Source organism: Peromyscus leucopus, chromosome 12 (assembly GCF_004664715.2).
Source record: "Peromyscus leucopus breed LL Stock chromosome 12, UCI_PerLeu_2.1, whole genome shotgun sequence".
In the NCBI taxonomy this organism is placed as follows: Eukaryota; Metazoa; Chordata; class Mammalia; order Rodentia; family Cricetidae; genus Peromyscus; species Peromyscus leucopus.
The window spans coordinates 44,023,774-44,043,944 of record NC_051073.1 but is presented as its reverse complement, the minus strand read 5'-3'; the positions used below and the strand labels follow the sequence as shown (position 1 = coordinate 44,043,944).

Sequence of the window (20,171 nt, the reverse complement as noted above, 5' to 3'; positions counted from 1 at the left end):
GTGTCTTTTACTACAAAGCTAACAACTCCTGGTGAGGTCAGTGAGGTCATGGACCTTAGGGAAAAAAAAATACTGCTACCACTTTACTAGACAAGCATAATTCTTAAGTACATTCCAAAACTTAGCCATATGCTTATAAATAAGTTATTGTGTTCATTCTACCAACAATTCCTTTCCTAGCAATTAATCAATAAAAGGTGAAGGATATGTGGTTTCTCCTTAGTCAAAACAGAATAAAGCTGTTGATGTATGAGTATTGATGATAACATTAACCTGTAATATTGCTGAGAAAGGTGAGCAGTGGAAACAATAGAAAAGATAATTGGCTAAGTATCTTTAATTACATTGTTTTTTTAAAAAAGAAATCAATTTACAACTGAAACATAGCAAAAAGGATTGTGAATTCTGAGGTAGTCACATTTTATATACAAAAATTCATGAAATGTTTTTGAAGTCAGGATCTCCTTATTCATAGTGAAGTTCCCCCACCATGGCTAGCTGGAATGCAGCAGACATTGTCACCATTCCTGGAAAAACACATAACAGAATGTGATTTCATTTTTCCTGCCTTAGATGATATCATAGTTTTCAGCATTTTAAAATTGAAAAGGGCTGGGAGTGTTGGCACATGCCTTTAATCCAAGCATTTGAAAGGGAGAAACAGACAGATGAATATCTGTGACTTTGAGGCCAGCCTAGTCTACATAGTGAGTTTCAGGCCAGCCAGCACTGTATAGTGAGATCCTGTCTGAAATAAAAAAAAAAATCTGAAAAATGTCTATATTACCATACTAATGGGGTAAATATATTTACAGACCGAGAAAATATAAAAAAAAATCTAAATTGTGTCACTATTTTGGGATTTTTACCTTGATTTAAATCACCTGTCCTTTTTATCATTGAAGCATATTAAATGCGCTTTCATTTATCTTTACAATTCAATAATAAGGTATTATTTAACAATTGTTCAATTGTATGAATTCTTTTGCTTGTACATATCTACATTCATTTCTGCATGTCCAATACCTGTGGAACCCACAAAAAGGAGTCTGATCTCCTGGAACTAGAGCTATAGACAGTTTTGATTTGCTGTATGAGTTCTGAGAACTGAACTCAAATCCACTCATAGAGTAGCATGTGCTCTTAACAACTGTGCATTTCTCTAATACAATGCATAGATTTATGATGTAACTTCTTCAAAAGGATAGGATTAAGAACTGTGACTGATAAAAGATTGAGAGTCTCAATATCAAACAGAATCATGGAAATTAAATATTCCTTCTACACCTACAGTCCACCATGACCTTTTTATCGTTAAGTAAAGAGAATGTGGTTCATATTGATTAAGTTAGAGAGTGACAATAAGGTAGCAGTAGAATATTATTTTCTTAGAACTGGGCTTATTATTAATATTTTTAATTAGTTTCTCCTTGAAAAATTCAACTGTTATACTTTCATTTCAAAATGTTGTCTCATTTTCTTTTCCTGGTTCTATAATAAAATACTCTGACAAAACTTAAGGAGGAAATATTTACTTAGCTCTGCCTTCCAGGTTATAGGTAATCCATTGTGGAAGAGAAGTCACAGAAACAGGAACTTGAGATAATTGGTCATATTATATACACAGTCAAGAGCAGATAATTGTAAATCAGTGCAGGTGTTCTTGTGTCCTCTTCTCCTGCATAGCCCAGGAATTCCCTGCATAGGCCAGGGAACGATGACTTCCACAGTCAGCAATCCCCTATGAACTATCTGCCAACTGAGGCTACATGATGCTTCATTTAAACCTTCTTTCCAGATAGCTCAAGGTTGTATCAAGTTGATCATTAAAATTAAATTTTAAGCATATCATTCAGAGAGGTTGAAATAAAAGTTAAACTGTACCCCAGGACTGGTAGACATCTTCATCATCTACCAACCATTCAACCATTCACTTTTACCCTTAGACTTGATCGAGAAACTGGAAATGGGCACTGGTACCTGCTTTAATTTCATTCTGGAGGTTCTAGAGCCCCAGGCAAGAGGGAAAACATCATAGTTTGCAAAGGAAGGAATGTGTAGGAACCATTTGATGTACAGCCGATATATTCTTTTGGATTGTGAAAGAACTAACTGATCAAGTACTGTAAACATCACCTTTTACTGTTGTGCTCTCTTAAATTTTAAGTTCTGTAGTATTCACCTGCTGCTGTTCCTTTCAATGATTTCTGGAGACTCTTGTCTTTGATGTTTGTCCTGTCTATCTCCATTAGCTACTCACAATCACTCAGAAGACAAAAGTCACACTGAACTTTAATATTATTTTAATATTTATTTTTTTATTTATATTTAATACACTTTTATGGGACAGATTACACTTTTTCTTATATGGTAATTTATATTATGGAATTGGTACATAACATTGCTTGGTAGGTGCTCTCTAGGATCCAAAATGTCTAATTAGAATTTCTTCTTATAGACCTTTAAAGTACTATTTTGATACTTTACAAGTCAAACTAGGTGATGATATTGTCCCCAAACCCATTGTAGATATTTGAATCTCCACCTCTTTAAATCCATGTATCTTTCTACTGATTAAAGGATGCACAATGAACATAAGCATATCAATACACAAGCTTGAAAACATCACAAAATTAAATAGACAATCTGAGTTTTTTTTGGGGGGAGAACAAAAATGAGTAAATACTGAAAGATGGAAGAATTTCAAGGCTTTTAAAATGGGGAGCATAACAATACTATTATAAAGAGCACGTAGTTTTTAAGTATAGTGTTTACAGAATTCCTTTAACTATAGGTCAGTCAGATGTTACATTAAGTTGCTTGGATATTCAAGCAGAATATGAAAGCAGTATTTTTATCACATAAGGACTGAATTCTCCCAAGGGAAAAAAATGAAAACATGTAACAACAAAGGAGTAATACTGTGCTGATTAACACTCCCCCAAAAATAAAGATGTTATCAAGAGTAATCCTGCACTTTGATGACAAATAGAAGCGGGAATGATGTCCTGTCTAGCTGTGATTCTTAAAGTATGTTGGATTGACTAGGTGTGCAGGCAGTGTGTGGATTATCTGATTCGGCAAGGGACTGAACCTACCCCAAGATTTTTTTCTGTTGTTTTTTCTTTTAATTTAGTTATTATTTCTTCATAGCTTCTTGTGCTTGTACAATATATTTTCCCTTCCACTTCCTCCTGAAATATTGAGAGATGTTCAAGAAACTAAGTTGAAAAGTCAACAATAATATATTTATGAGCAATATTAAGTTTGTCAAAAACTTCCTCTGTAAAGGTTTTTGAAGTTACTCTACCTCTGTTTGCTTTCTTGCTCCTCAAAAGTGTGGGAAACCTCTCAAAGTAAGTGCCAGTAGTATCTCCCCTTGTGTAGTACACAAGCCTGTTATAAAAATGGCAGCTATTGACTCCTTTCTCTTCATGCCATCTCATTGCTTGTGGTTAACTTCCATTTACTTCCCCTACAGACTTCAAGTTTTAAAAGAGTATTTTTCTCTACCTATCCTATCCCTATTGTGAAAGGTATATGTTTTACAATTTTACCATTTTCATTCTTGGTCTATTAAACCTACACACTCAGGTAAGAATAAGTATTTAATTGAATTTATTTATTATAGGGAGTCAAGGAGAATCACAGGCATACACAGAAATGCTCATTACTGAAATTTCTCACAGTAATGATACAAATAGCATTGAATAAGCTCTATTTGCTACATGATCAACAGTGTCAGAAAGACCCAGATTCCTTCATAATAACCTTCAGCACCTACATTGTCATGATAAAAAATTCAAATCCATAGATAATCTCAAGTAACTTGTACAAATGTAAACACTATCCATACTAAGAAATGGCTAGGAAATGCATCAAACATTAAAACCATATTCTTTGAAGTGCAGGTTTAAGGTCATGGCTACATCAAGATTCTGCTAGGTAAGGGAAGGAGAAATTAAGCAATTCATTAAAAAAATTCCAGGTGGAAAGTAAACATCTGTTAACATGAAGCAGCAATACAGTAATCAAACACATCCAAATTAAAGCAATAAAAAGGTACATTTAAAACCTATTAAATTAACAAACGTAATACCCAATGCTAATGAGTTTGGGGTAAAACTGGTACCTTCCTACATTAACCAGTAGTAATGGAATTTGGTGCAAAGCTTTTGAAAAACAATGTCACAATAGAAGACTTTGAAAATTGCTCCCGCACAATGAGTTTTCTAAAACTAAATTTTGAATTAGTTGAAGTGTACAAATGGAGAACAATATTTTCATCTTGAAGATATTGTTTAAAGCTATTTGGCATTTTAGAATGGCAATAAAACAATGGAAAATGTCACAAATGACTCAAATCTCATATTTTACTATTATATAAGGCAGCAGAATTTTAAACCTTTGGAACATTGTGCATGTTTATGTTCAAACACTGAAGCATAACAAACTATAAAAGTAATCACTGGCCTATTGTTTGGGAATTATTTAGTTGATTTTATTTTCAATCCTCTTTTCTTCTATGGTTTTAATAATAGTTTGTGTAAGGATTTTCATAATACAAAATCATATTAAAGTTACAGCTTTCCTTATTAATACATTAAGTTTGAAGAAATTAAAATCAAGCTATGTGGCTTTTAGTGCACAGGGAGATTTGTTTAGAAGGAAAATGTAATTCAGAAAGAGAGTTCAAGATGTCTTGAAAGAACAAAAGTGTTATTTAACCAGATTCAAACTTTGTCTAACTTACTGTTTGATATCAGAGTAAATAAAGCACAGACACTAATGTTCTTCATAGTGCCATTCAGTTTTCCACTGGACCAAATTCCATCTAGTCACAATTTAAGATGAAACATGTGGAAGATAAGGAAGGGTAGAAAGGAAGTCAAATTTAGTAAAGAGTTTGCACTCTGTTTGGTAGAAGAATCTGCTATTATCTAGGCTTCATTTTTTCCCAGGCTAACTGGTGCAGGTTTTTATTTCCAAGTGTACAAATACTGAAGCTGAAGGACAGTGAGTTCAGAGTCAGCTTGTGTTAGAAAGTAAGCTCACAATTAGCATGGGCTATAAAGTGAGACTGTCTCAAAATAAAAAGGGAAAGGCAGGCTGAGGATATAGTTTAAGGTGAGAGGATTACCCATTGAAAGATCTTGCATTTGATCTAAAAATAGAGAAAAGAGGAAGCAAATAGAAAACAAATTAAAATTCCACCACAGGCAATTCAAGGGGCCAAGAGGGTTGCTGCTGTTCTTGTTTTGTGTTCTTTGTTTTTGGGCTTGCTTTACTGTAGTGGGTCTCATTATTAGAGTATGAGCCATCCATTTTACTTTCTTTCCCCTGGCTAGACGTCCCACAAATTATCTTGATCCTCTGAGGCTAATTACTTTTGTCTAAGTTGGACATCACAAAATAAATAAATAAATAAATAAATAAATAAATAAATAAATAAATAAATAAATGAATAAATAAATAAATAAATAATTAACATGGTTTCTGTTAGGTGCTGCACAGAATTAAGGATTAAGGAAGATACTACATATCCCATTATCTGAATGTCATTGATTAGTCTGTATTTTCTCAGTTCGATGAAAAGTTATTTCATACTTAATGTCTTAATCATTCAAGTGTAGCTTTCCTATGAACCTTAGAATGCAAGCTAAACAGACAGAAACCAAAAGAAACTCTAGGACAACCAATGTTGCAAAGTAAGTCAAAACTCTTCTCACTTTATCTACTAACAACCAATATTTTCTCATGGCTCCTCTTTTATCTATACTGATTTATGTCATCTTAATGTAAATCACTATTCTGTGTTATTCAGTGGTCAATAACCAATGTATGAGTTTTAAACATATGCAATCTAGATTAACATTTTAAACTTGTTCTCCTATTTACTAAATATTCTTTTTATGATTTTGTATACATTTTTAAATTGACTCTTTTGTGATGAATCTATTTTAGTTGTCATTGGAATTTCTATTCTTCCTTTCTAGTGTGAATTACATTCTCTTCCCACTTATCTCTCTATATCATGAGTGACTTAGCAAGTAACAGCTTAGATGAGCTCCAGATGTTTTAGGAAAGGGAAGCTCATATTTCTTGCCAATAAATTTAATAGAATTTAATGTAAATGGTATTTGGTTTTCTTCAACCTTTGAATTGTGATTAAAGTCTATGAAATAGTAAAAATCAATAATCTCAAGTAAGTTATGCTCTGAAATAAAAGTCCACAATATTGTTTCAGAAACTCCTTTTTTTATAGGGTGAACTTGTGATTTAAATGAAATTGCTCTTCTTATTGTCAATGGTAATATTTATTGTACCTCTTCATGCCAGAGTACTATAGTCATCAAGGTAAAGAGAAACATGGTCCTTGTGGAACTATTTGTATTTTTGACAGTAAACAAAATAAATAATTCCCTTTTACTATCTTCTACCTAGTCCTAGAGTGACTTTACTATTAGAGAAAAATGATATCCTCCCCTTAAGTAACTATTAACAATCATTAACTGCCCAAGAAGGGATTGTGTATTATAAATACTTCTTTTATCCATAATGGAAAGTTGGGGACCAAATCTTGTGCAGATCTTATGAAATGCTGTGCATTTACTGTTATAACATTGTCACATCTGACTGGCTGCATTTCACAACATGTTTTCCCTCCTCTGGCTCTTAATTTCTATCAAAATTCCTGTGAAATAGTTGTCATGAATGCATATTCCTCTTCAGGTGATTTTCTTAACAAACAAGTTTTAGGCATCAATCTTCTTTTACTCTGTGTGCTTGAAAACTTTCATTGAAGGTAGTATCTTTATCAAATTGTAGATGAATTTCTAAATGGTCTTATTAAATAAAAAACATGGAGCCACAAATTTGGGTTAAAGTCTGAGAGAAAGATCAGAGGAATAAGACAAACCATGAGCTAACCTCACCTCACCAACTCCTCAGCTTCCAAAAAGACATTCTTCCTGTACGCTCATGTTTATATGCCTTTTCTGTTATGTTCTCTCATTGACTCTCTTAGTCCAGCTATATCACTTCCTCTTTTTGCCTAGCTCTGTCACTTTCTGTCTGTCTGTACAGACCTCCAGACCTCTATGGTTAACTAGTGTTGGAACAAAGGCATGTTTCCTTAATTCCAGTGTGGCCTTGAACACACAAAGATTCTGCCAGCTAAGGATTAAGGGCATATGCTACCACTGCCTGACTTCTTTGTTTACATAAAATGGCTTCCTATTTACTCTAATCTCCAGTCAAGCTTTATTTATTAAAGCACAAATAAAATATCACCAACCAAAATAATATAGAAAACATCTGCTGTCTTTATAAAATAAATGTAATTTATAATATCACAGCTAAGCTTAAGCAATTTACTAATTATTATTGGTGATTCATGTGAGACCATTTCTCCTATTATATTAATACATATATATAATATTATATATATGTATATATATATATATATGTGTGTGTGTGTGTGTGTTATGTATTATATATTATAATTCCAACTACATAGGCAGTAGTTGAAGTGGGAGGATCTATAAGTTCAAGGCCAGTCTGGCAACAGAGGGAGATCTTGTCTCCAAATGAACAGAAATAAAAGGATAAGTGTAACTCAACAGTAGAGTTGGCACTATTTGCAGGGTCCTGAGTTTAATCTTGAGTAGAGAAAATAAGCAAGCAAAATACAACAAACAAATCAAAACTCCACTATGGGCAATTCAGGGGCCAAAAGCTTTTTGTTTGATTGCTTGTTTATTTGTTTTGCGTCTAGGGTCTTTGTTACCCATATCACGTGGCAATTATAAATCTCAACTTCATGTGAGACTCTTTCTCCTCTTAGAAAAGGGAATTCTTATCCTGGGGTAGAATAGCCTTTGTAGATTTGCTGAACATAGTAACATGGGGTAATCTAAATAAGGTTTGAATTTGCAAATATTTATTTTCATATAAATAGCTCATAAGCAACAAATATGAAGCTTAATAAAACTACAAAGAAGAAAGAAAATGAGATCTATGATGTCACAATTTGTACAATAATTCAGTCTATTCTTAATGTGGTGAATATCTTAATATAGCCTTCCAAATGTGGTGAGTATTCATTTGCCCATCAAAACTATATTGATCATATTGCATTGGGAAGATGAAATGCAGTGCTCTGAAAGCAAATATACAAGATTGTTTAGGAAAGTAGAGAACCTTACATGATCTTTCCAAAGACCACACGAGAAAAGGAAGAAACAAAGTGCTAAAGAGGCCCACAGAAATCCACAAAGATACCCCCACAAAAGACTGCTGGCAATGGCCGAGAGACAGCCGGGACTGACCTACTCTGGTGATGGGATGGCCAAACACCCTAATAGTTGTGCCAGAAAGCCCATCTAAGGACTGAGGAATCTGGATGCAGACATCCACGGCTAGGCCCCGGGTGGAGCTCCGGGAGTCTAATTAGTGAGAAAGAGGAGGGTTTATATGAGCGAGAATTGTTGAAAACAAGGTTGGATAAAGCACAGGGACAAATAGCCAAACGAATGGAAACACATGAACTATGAACCAAAGGCTGAGGGCCCCCCAACTGGATCAGGCCTTCTGAATAGGTGAGACAGTTGATTGGCTTGATCTGTTTGGGAGGCATCTAGGCAGTGGTACCAGGTCCTGGGCTCATTGCATGAGTTAGCTGTTTGAAATCTGGGACTCATGCAGGGACGCTTGTCTTAATCTGGGAGGAGGGGACTGGACCTGCCTGGACTGAGTCTATCAGGTTGATCTCAGTCCTCAGGGGAGGCCTTGCTCTGGAGGAGATGGGAATGGGGGGTGGGCTGGGGGGAAGGGGAGGGGAGCAGGAAGGGGGAGAACAAGGAAATCTGTGGCTGTTGTGTAGAACTGAATAGTATTGTAAAATAAAATAAAATAATAATAATAATAATAAAAACTATATTGTTCATATTGCTTTGGGAAGATGAAATGCCGTGCTCTGAAAGCAAATATACAAGATTGTTTAGGAAAGTAGAGAACCTTACATGTTCTTTCCAATATGTATGTCTTAAAACATCATGGTTTAAATCCACTCCAGAGTCACAAGGTGAGAGAGATGAATGAATGCTCATGCTCAACTTGATTTCTCATTCTTCTTTCTCATTCTTCCTTTTTCATGCAGTCTTGGGCCCCAGCCAATAGAAGGATGCCACCTATATTCAAGATCAGTCTTTCCTTCCAATTTAAACTTCTCTGGAAACAATCTGGTAAACACACCCGCTGGTATGTCCCCTAAGTGACTCTAAATTCAGTCAAGTTAGCAATGCAGATTAACAATCACAACCCTTCCCCTGTCACTTTGACAACAAAACACTCATTTTAATTCATAACATTCTACACCCAGGCCCCAAAGCCCCATATTCTTTTCATAACGCAGTAAGCGTCAATCTCACAATGTTCCAGAATCTTTAACACTCTTAATACCATTCAAAAGTGCCAAGTCTTTTCTGAGACTCAAGACAAATGCACAACTTTGACTCCTTATAAAATTACCAAACAAGCCAGGCTGTGCTGGCATATTCCTTTAATCCTAGCAGTTGGGAGGCAGAGGCAGACTGATCTCTATGAGTTTGAAGCCAGCCTGGTCTACAGAGTGAGTTCCAGAATAGCTGGGTCTACATAAACTCTGTTTCAAAAAAAAAAAAAAAAAAAAAAAAAAAAAAAGGAAGATACAAAACAATTTACATGCATTCAACATCCAGTGCTCCCTACTAACTATTCTTATTTCTAAAGAAAGGAATAGAGAGATATCAAGGAAAGACTGGATCAAAGCTCTGAAACTTGTGATACCATGTGAGATCCAACCTCCCATTCTGATGTCTGCAGCACATGTAGCTTCTCTTTTGGGCCATCCTCATTCTGTGCTGGCAGCTATGCTTGCTGGGAATCTCAAGGCTCTGGCATTTCTAATATCTTGAGCTCTCCATTGCAACTTGAGCTTTGCCTTTACAGCTTCATACACTGATCTCAACACATAACAGAGAACGCAACCCTGCCACACTGCTTAGCTACAGAAGCTTTCCAGAGCTCAAGCTCAGATGTCCGCAACTCCACAACCTTGCATTTTTCACTCCTGAAGAGGCAGCACTGTGTGGATGCTTACTGCCAAGTTCTGCTTCCAGCTTGTGATCTAATCTGGCCCCTAAGATCACAGCTGTTGTGTTCTCTGTGTACTACAGTAGCAGAATCTGGGAAATGACTTGTCTGTGTTTGCTTCTGGTCAGACAATACCTTCAAAGCCATTGTCAATTCAGACAATGAACTTTTTTTTTTTTTCCAGAACTTTTTGTATTTTCACAATTGTAACCTTTGATGGATGGGGTCTTGTCAAGACATCTATTATTATCCAGATGGTAAGTGTCAGATATGTTTCCTTAATTTTGTAAACTTTTAAAAGTATTGAGTTTTACGCACTGTAACCTTAATGTCTGTGACTTTAAACTCCCTCATGTTGCTTTCCTGGTCAAAACACACAATTATTAATATTATTTTAATGTATCTTTAACTGTGTATCTGACTAAGAGCAGTAAGTTTTAAACACCACCTTTTCTCCTGGCTATGAAAAAAAAAACTGACAAATGCTGTCAGACTCAGATTGTGACTGCTAGAAATTTCAAAGAAGCTACATCCATGAAGTTTCATCAACATGACTGCCTATAAAGACATGAAGAAGAGCAAGTATAGGGGGCATATCACAACCCTATATGGAACCCCAACACTAGACAAATAACTACAAGCAACCAAGTAAAGCCAAGAGTGGGAGAAATTGTCTTCTCCATGAAAGAATACCCAATTGTTATCCAAAACCAAGTGCTATTATACGACAAAAGAAACATTGAATGGATTGTACAGATTATGTTAATATATTTAGGAAAACATATGTATATGTGTTTGTGTATGAATTTAAAAGAGAGGTCATTAATTTTAGAGAGCAAGGAAGAGCACATGGGAGGAAAGGAGGAAATGCTATAGTTATATTTTAATTTCAAAAACATTATAAAAAGCGACTTAAAGGAGGGGAGGTTTATTCTGGCTCACAACCTTGGTATATGATCCATCATCACATGGGCAAGGCAATACAGGGGAATGTTTTCTACCTGTAGTAACAGGGCACAAGGCACTTTGTCACACTGTATGTTTTGTCTGAGTCAAAGAGACACAGATCCTGACAGTTCTTTTTATCCTGTGTCTTTTTCCATGTAGGATCTCAAACAAAGGTTTGGTGCTACCCACTTTCAAGGTAAATCTTCTCCATTTGGTAAATCTTTCTGGGAATTTCTTCACAAACATAACTATAGATGTGTCTCTTAAATAATTCTAAATCCAGAGAAGCTGCCAATGCCGATTAACTACTGCAGGGATGTTCTTAATAAACTAGATTCATCAGGCTTAGGAGATAGAAGGATGAAAGAATCCTGACTAAAGTTGATGAAGATGGAGGCTTTGTTGTTTGTTAACTGTCATTGAGTTTTGAGCTGTAATTTTCATATTAGGCTTAATGGCTACTAAAGCTAAAACAAACCTTAAAGATCAACTCTTGCACTAGAAATGAGTGATCCAAGTCTTCCGTAAACTACATGCTATGAACAAAGTCACATTGCTAGTGGGTGGCAGGGCCTCACTGTGCATAGGTCTGCAGAGGAGATTCTTTCTTTCAGTGTTCTTTCTTACAAGTCATAGTGGAAATTCTCCAGTTTGCAATCTTAATAATCAGCAGAGTTTTTTGTCTCTGTAAGCCAAATTCTTCATAGATAGAAATATGTGATTGTCTAAAATGAATAATCAAAAGCTTTCTGTGTACATTTTCCAGCTATCCAACATTTAAATTACCACTATGCAATACTTAGGGATAACTCAGTTCTTTAATGAATTAAGGAACAAATGAATCTCTTTTTAATCAATTATCTCAAAACACACACACACACACACGCACACACATACACACACAAATACAACATATCAGAAGAAGATTATTTAGTTTATTTTTCCTATAGTACTCAGATTCATTATTGTCATGATTAAAAATCCTGAGTTATGAGCTTTAGTGCCCATTATCTTTTCATATAATATATTATATTCCTCTCTGAAAGACTCCTTTACTAAAGGTATTGCAGCTTCAGCCAGGTAAAATATGTTGACCTACATACTTATAGGAATTTTAATCTACTAAAATATTTGATATGCTTTTGCTTTCTTAGAATTTTCCATATCTCACAGAAATGCTATTTGATATCATACATTTTTATCTTACAGTATTTGATCTGCTTTGTTTTACCTCTTATTTTTCTTTTCATTCAAATATGAGAAAAAGAACACCATACATACTTATTTGGAGCACTCATTCATTACTCTGTATTTAAAATATGAATGCTGAACTGAGATTACTTCTAAAACCCAACCTACTTCTTTTTCTTTATTAAAGAGTCAAGTGTTTATGTGCCAAAGATGATTATATTCAAATTGGGGATGATAATAGAGTTTATCTCATTAAATTTTTGAAAGAAATTTTGAAGTGAAATACTTTGTAGGAAGTTCTTGAATTAGAATTTATCACATAGTAAATTACTTAACAAATTACAGCTAGATGTAATATATTTATATTGAATTTTCATTATCTATTCAAAGATTGAAGACTATTTTCAACTGCACTACTAACACTATCTCACAAATATGGGTGAAATTATTGTGTAAAATTCACTGTGCTCTCATGTTTTTCTAACTCAGATGCCATCTCAGACACCATCTATCTGTTTCCTATGGACTTCCCATGATTTTCACATTTGCTCTTCTGCTACCTTGAAATTTCTTATGATATCCAATCCTGCCCATCACCTTCTTAAAATTAACAGAAGAGCATTGCTTCCCATTTCATTGAGATTAGATTCACCTTTATCTTTGAGCTATTTCCTATCTTATTTTTTCCATCCATTTACTGACATCTTGCTTTATAAAAAATTTGCTCTACTCCCTGAAGTCTATGTACTTCATTCATTAACCATTTTTGTTGTACATGTATAAGTAGACACATGTGTAGTCAGAAGGTTTCTCCAGTCCTTCCCAGTCCTGCAGCCACTCAGACCCAAGTAAACACACAGAGGCTTATATTATTTAAAAACTGTATGGTCTATGGCAGGCCTCTTGCTAGCTAGCTCTTATATCTTAAGTTAACCCATTTCTAGTCATCTGTTTTCCCATGTGTTACTTGGCTTACTGGTCTTCTGGCATCTTGCTTTTCCTTCAGAGGCAGCTGGTGTCTCTTCAGACGCCATCATTCTCTTTCCAGTCTTTCTCCTTTCCCACCTGACTCCAAGTTGCCTTGCCATAGGCCAAAGCAGCTTATTTATTAACCAATGGAAATAACATATATTCACAGCATACAGAAAGACACAGACATCCCCCAGCACACATGTGTCATTATATGTGTTTGGAGGTCAGAGTTTGATGTTGGGTGTCTTCCTTCCTATACCTTTACCAAAGCATTTCTGCTTCAAACAAGTAAAATATGTTGGCTTCCCATGTTCCCATACCTTAAATACATGGCTTCTTTTCCTTAAATCTCTCTGTCTCTGTCTCTGTCTCTCTCTCTGTGTATGCATACAGTCTGCAAGGTTCATTTTGCATTGTTAATATATATGTTCTTTAGTACTGAGTACTTCATTTTCAATAATCATTTAGTAGTAAATTATCATTTACTCTGTCTCTAAAAAATGTAAGCCACCCCAATTAAATGTTTTTTTCTTTATAAGAGTTGCTGTTGTCATGGTGTCTCTGCACAGCATGAGAAATCCTAACTAAGATATGGCATAACAGTTTAAATTAACCAAGACACACTTTTAGTCTGTCTTTCCTATTCTCACCCAGTTTTTTTTTTTTTTTATTTCCTCAAATATCCTATGTTGTTGAAACTTGTTCAGGTGGTAGACACAATCTACAGGGTACCAGCTCCCCACTCCTCAGTCATGTCTGATTGTACGATTATGGGAAATGGCTGCAGCTTCATCTTTCTTCTCCTCAATCTGATCTTTCCAATGATCTTTACAAAGTGCTCTTGAGAGAGAGAGTAGGGTTTCAAGAAGCATGGATCCTGACAGGTACCATGCACAAGAGACTTAAGAGGCAAGTATTGAGAACTTGGTAGGGGTCAAAATCTATCTTTTCCTAAAGGTAGCTGCTCCCCTGGGTCCACAGTCCAGGCCTTGTATAATGACACTTGATTTCCCAGATAGGTGAAGGACACCTTTGGAATCTACAAACTTGAACATTTTCAGAGCCATAGAGATACTTCAGTATTTAACTATGTTTCTGTGTTAATGTATATGGATCTGCATAATTAACATATTTACATTTTTAACTTGAGGCAGGAATCAAGGTTTTGGAACAGATGAAAAAGGTAGAATTTTGAATTCTGGCCCTGGAGATCACTGGCTGAACTTGTGAAAATCTCTTAATTAGTATAGACTTCAACATAGTCATCAAAATAAATTGGCTAAGTTCTAGAACATTTCTCTTTTTGTTTACATTTATGCCCTAGATGATCTCATTCAGTCACACAGCTTTAAATACCATGTTTATTCTGGCAACTGCCAAGTGTACAACTCCAACATAAAGCTTTCCTGAAATCCAGGGTTTTGTTTTTTCCCTTACTACTGTTATCAAGTGGACTTCTGTTAGTTTCAACCTTTTCATGCCCAGAAATGACATTGCTGAATGTTCATAACTCTTCCTTATCTTGGCAAAGAGGTAAATCTAGAGTGTCTAAGACAGTGTATGTCTATCCCAAAAGTGATTCATTTTTCATTCTCACTAGGAAAACACTCCCTTTCCTTCCTTCTGGCTTCTTATCAATGTCAAGACAAAAGTCAGTCTTTTTATTTGTACAGCTCCTTTTGCTCTGCCAACTCTTCAAATTCTCTCATACTGTATACATGAGGTGACAGCTCATACTCTTGACCCACTCTCTCATAAATTCAGAATCAGGACACCTCTTACCCCTTCCTGAGAACATGGATCAAGCTGATGCCATCTCTCATTGGAATTCCAACCTAGTTTCTCTAATTCTACTCTCACATTCCCTGAAAATAGCTGTTTACGAAAAAACTACTTCAGTAATCCTTTTAAAAATGTAGGTAGGCTGATGTTGGTCTGTTGGTCTGATGCATTTGGAGCATGAGTCCATTCAGAAACCAACCCTAACTTTAGCTAACTAATCTACCCTTATACAGCCTACAAAATAACTGATCTGAAAGTTATTTCTTCAATTTAATTTCAATGTTTGTTGTTGCTCTTATTTTAACTGTTCTCAGCCTTTTGCAATATCTTCCATGTAAACATTCCAAGTATTTTCCCTGACCACTTTCAGGCATTTAACTTTTTTTTTTTGTCTCTATCATATTCTTTCTCAGTTACTGTCTGAGTCTTTTTGGCTTTCCTTAATATCTCTGCTTCCTCACTTGCACCATGGAAAGGGTATCTGAAATTCACTTTGTCACCTGTTGCTCCTTGTGCTCTATTTTTATTCATAGTACGAATCACTCTTTCCTTATGTGCATTGGTATTTCATAAAGCTACACATATTTCTACCATATAACCATATATAATATACATGCACATTTTTCTTAACTGTTTATCCCTAAACAAATATGAATCTTGTAGGAGAAATATGATATTGTTTAATTTGTTTCCTGCCAGAGAAAGGACACAACAACATCATGTATTAATAGTTCTTACAGCAACTGTCAAAATCAGCAAAGCCTTTACAAAGAAGGTAGACTTATTTATGAAGTTTGTATTAAATAAACAAAAGACAAAAGTATATTTTGGGGAGAACAGATCATAGGGAACATCACTATTCTTGTTATGTCCCATATGCAACATTGAATATAGATTAGTAAAAATATAGCTGCAACAAAGACAATTGCTCAATCATTGGCATAAATATTATAGAGGCTTTTTGATTATTTACAGTTTACAAAATACTGCTCCAAGAATGCCATAAGCATGTCTTGTTTGTATTAATTAGCTTAGAAAGTACTGCCTTTATTCAAAGGAAACTAGAATTTATGAAGATTAAGCCACCTAAGGTCATAGAAATATTTTGTTTTTGAGTAGAAATTCAAAGTTAGTTTAAATACAAAACCCAAACCTCCAAGAATATTATGGATATCTTGATGGCCTGTTGAAAAATTGAATGATATTACTTCCTTGCCAAAGATTCCCATGTTTATATCCCCCGGATCTGAATATATTGGTAAAATACAGTTTGCAAATTTGACTTAAAGATCTTGGCATAGTTAAATTATCTTGGATCATCATTTGGAAAGCCTAATAAAATTGTGTGAGGTCTTACTAGTTAGAATTCAGAAGGTTACCATCAGTTGAGAAAACCTGAAGATGTTCTGCTGCTGCTGCTTTGCAAATAGACAAAAAAATATGAACTTTGGAATATTCTTCTGAGTGTGGAAACTGTAAAAAACAAAGAAATATATTACAATTGGAATCTTCAAAGGATATGAAGTTCCTGATTTTGACACCATAAGACTCTAGCAAACTCTGACCACCAAAACTACAAGAGGATAGAATTATGTTGATATAAATCATTAATTTGTCCTCATTCTGCACACTATCAGTGGGTATATACAGCTTGGACAGAATTGTTCAATCAAAACAGAGATGATGAACACAAGCTAATGAGAAAATATTTGTGTTTGGCAATTGTAGGCAATTTTGCAAAGCTGGATTCAGAATCATATAATATTTTTTTTATCAGAAATGCAGACAGATACTTTCCTATGCCAAATAGGTACAAACCTGAGTAAACCTGTATATATGGAAATTGTTGAAGAGAACAAGGATAACTGATAGAAATTTTCCCCATGAAATGAAACATGAAATCTATTTAATTAATCAAAACCTGGCAAGTAATGGATAAGCACTTAAAAGATTTATAGGAGAACCTTAATAAAGTATAGAGAACTGATAAAGAAAAAATAAAATGTTGAATGGGTACCCATTTATTGTATTTCTTCTTGAAATACTATGACAGAAAAAGGTTGTAATGTTTTAATTTGGTGCTCTTAGAAAGATGGGCCAAAATTAAGTTAAGAATGTAGGGAAAGTTAAGAAAGATATTGAAAAGTAAAAGGGAACAAGTGACTGAAGAGTCTCAAACCATCTTAAGATTGTACCACCAGCTAGAGGAAGCAAAGGAAAAAGAAAAGGAACAAACACATCAAATGAATCAGAATCAGTGAAATCCCACACAGAGACATATGCCATGTTCTGTTCTCGTGACTAAAAGTGTGCTATGTTCTTCACTAGCAAATGGAAAATAAATTGTGATGAAATTATTGAAGGGTAGTTATTTCCCAAATGTTTAATAAACTAAATAAAATATTCACTTTATCAATCTTATCCATGTTATTGAGGATTATTAAACTAATAATAATAAAGTAACATACTAACATGTAATGAATTTTTCCCAGTATCCTTTACAAGGAATTTTATTATTTTAGTTTATTTATTTATTTTATTTTATTTTTTATTTTTATTTTTTTTTTGGTTTTTTCAAGACAGAGTTTCTCTGTGTAGCTTTGCACCTTTCCTAGGACTCACTTGGTAGCCCAGGCTGGCCTCGAACTCACAGAGATCACCTGGCTCTGCCTCCCAAGTGCTGGGATTAAAGGTGTGCGCCACCACCGCCCGGCTATTTTAGTTTATTAAAAGGAAGTATCATTAGAGCTTTTTCCTACTGATTCATTAATTTTTTGCATCACTGTTTTCTGGATTTTGAAAGACTGTTATGTGATTTTTGTGTATGTGTGCAAAGAAACAGCTATTTACTGCAGATAGGTACTAAAGTTTAGTTAATTTTTTTTTGTGTGTTACTTACTTCTAGGATAATAGATTGATAATTACAGCTAAATCATTAAAATGCTCACCACAACATCACTGGTGACTCAAAAATCTGCATTCCTGAAACTCCCTGGAAGACTTACTGATAACTAAGCTGAACAGAGCAGTTGTTCACCCCAGAAATTATCACTGATTTTGGAAAGGACTTAATGTAAGTTTTAGGAACTTCCTGAGATTTATGAGTTGTTTATTTCCATGGCTTTGTTTTGTTGACAATCTGAGTCTTAAAGAGTCTATGTTTGATGGGATGTTTCAATTTGGGGAAAACTGCTATGCACTAATAGTAAATAAATGAAGGGAAATTAAAGTGTGGTTTCTCAGAATCATTTTAACTTAACATCTGTAACACTGCCCTTCCTCAAAATGTGATCACTATGCCCAGGTATCAAAGAATAGGACTTCAACTTTTAAATTTCGGAGGGATGTAATTTAATCTGAAACATATCTACAGTCCAGAGGTTTGGGGAAAGAATGTGTCTTTCATCATTTGAGATAATTTACTCATTTTCACAGAGATTCTAGGTATGTTTGAAGTGTTTTTTAAAGGGGGAGGAGTTATGAAGGGGTTGTATCTACTTCATGAATCAGAATATCATGTGACATTATCCAAATAAAACAGAAATGACTACATGTAGAGCAGTCTGAATGCTCAAAGTGTATTTGGGTGAAGGAGGCATACATTTTTTATTTTTTACAGGCTGAAGGATGGATAAACTAAGAGTTATTGAGGACCTTGTTCAAAGAGCACCTATCAGATAAGAAGCATCTTTAGAACAGATAGCTGGAGGTAAAATATGAGATTTCTAAGGACTGTGGAAAGGGAGAAAGTGATTATGCAGAAATAGACACTATATTTCAGCGTTAAGATTAAAAGATTGCAGGAGATAAATTATCATCGGTAAAAACAAACAAACCAACAAAGATTAAAATATTCACAAGAAAGAGTCTATTTAAATTGTGAGCTCATAAACAGTAGAAAATTGAAAGCCTTCTATTTGTCTCCCTGGTCCTTATTCTTAAAGAGCAGAAAGCTGTTGTTATAATGAGAGTACTATAACCAGGGCAGGAAGCTCCTCCTCATCTCATCCCAAGCCTATCCTCACAGTGAGAACAGGGAGAAGGGCTCACATCCTAAGCCTATCCCAGCAATAGGTCTTTAACTTAAAAGACTAGACATTGAAATAAAAGAATGATTAATGTCAATTCAAATTCTGGATTTTGATTACTCCACATTCTAGATTCCCTATTTATGGTGATTATAGGGCAAATATTATTATGGCAAATAATATTGTCAAACCACTAAAAGAACAGCCTTTACTTATAGTCTTTTCCCATTTCTGGCATAGCTTCTTCCACTACAATCAAATTCTAACTATTTACATAAACTCACTGAGGAGAGATTAACAGACTCCCATGTTTTTATTTTTTAATCTAAAAGTTTTGTTTTTCATTTTACATACCAACCACAGTTCCCCCTCCTTCCTCTCCTTCTCCCACCACTTTCCCTCCCACCCCCCAACCACTTCTCAGAGAGGGGATGACCTTCCATGGGGAGTCAAAAATGTCTGGCACATCAAATTGAGGCTGGACGACCCACTTCCCCCTGCATCAAGTCTGAGCAAGGGATCCCTCCATAGGGAATGGGCTCCAAAAAGTTCATGCACTAGAGATAAATCCTGTTCCCACTGCTAGGGGACCCACAAACTGTCCAAGCCACCAACTGTAACCCACATTCAGAGGGCCTAGTTCAGTCCTGTGCAGGTTCCCCAGCTGCTGATGAATAATGCTTTTGTATACTGGTTTAAAAAAATACTGTTCAGCCAATAGCCAGGGAGGATGTATAGGCAGGGTGAGTAGATGAGGAGAATTCTGGGCAGAAGAAGGCTGAGTGAGGAGATGCCACCCTGCCGACCAGGGAGCAGCATGTAATGACACACAGAAAAAGCCATGGAATACCTGGTGACATGTAGATTAACAGAAATGGGCTGAGATTGAGTGTAATAGCTAGTCAGTGGTAGGCCTGAGCTAAAGGCCAAGCAGTTTTAATTAATATAAGCTTCAGAGTGATTATTTTTTAAGCAGACCCCAGGACTGAGGGGGCTTGACATGACCTGGAGGAAACTTCCAACTACACCCAGCTATCAGTCCTGAGTCAGTGAGCTCCAACTAGCCTGTGGCAACTGTCCTTGTGGGTTTCCTCATTATGATCTTGACTCCCCCTT

At 35.2% G+C, this 20,171-nt stretch overlaps 1 long non-coding RNA gene across 1 annotated transcript in view; it reads left to right on the top strand.

Annotated features, from left to right (window-relative positions):
- LOC114691914 overlaps positions 1 to 19,089 on the top strand; it is a 65,457-nt gene extending 46,368 nt beyond the window's left edge. Inside the window, exons 5-8 of the long non-coding RNA XR_003734303.2 lie at positions 9,161 to 9,245; positions 10,319 to 10,391; positions 11,242 to 11,278; positions 17,933 to 19,089. This is a non-coding gene — a long non-coding RNA (uncharacterized LOC114691914). The remainder of the gene's footprint in view (positions 1 to 9,160; positions 9,246 to 10,318; positions 10,392 to 11,241; positions 11,279 to 17,932) is intronic.
- Positions 19,090 to 20,171: the final 1,082 nt, after the last annotated feature.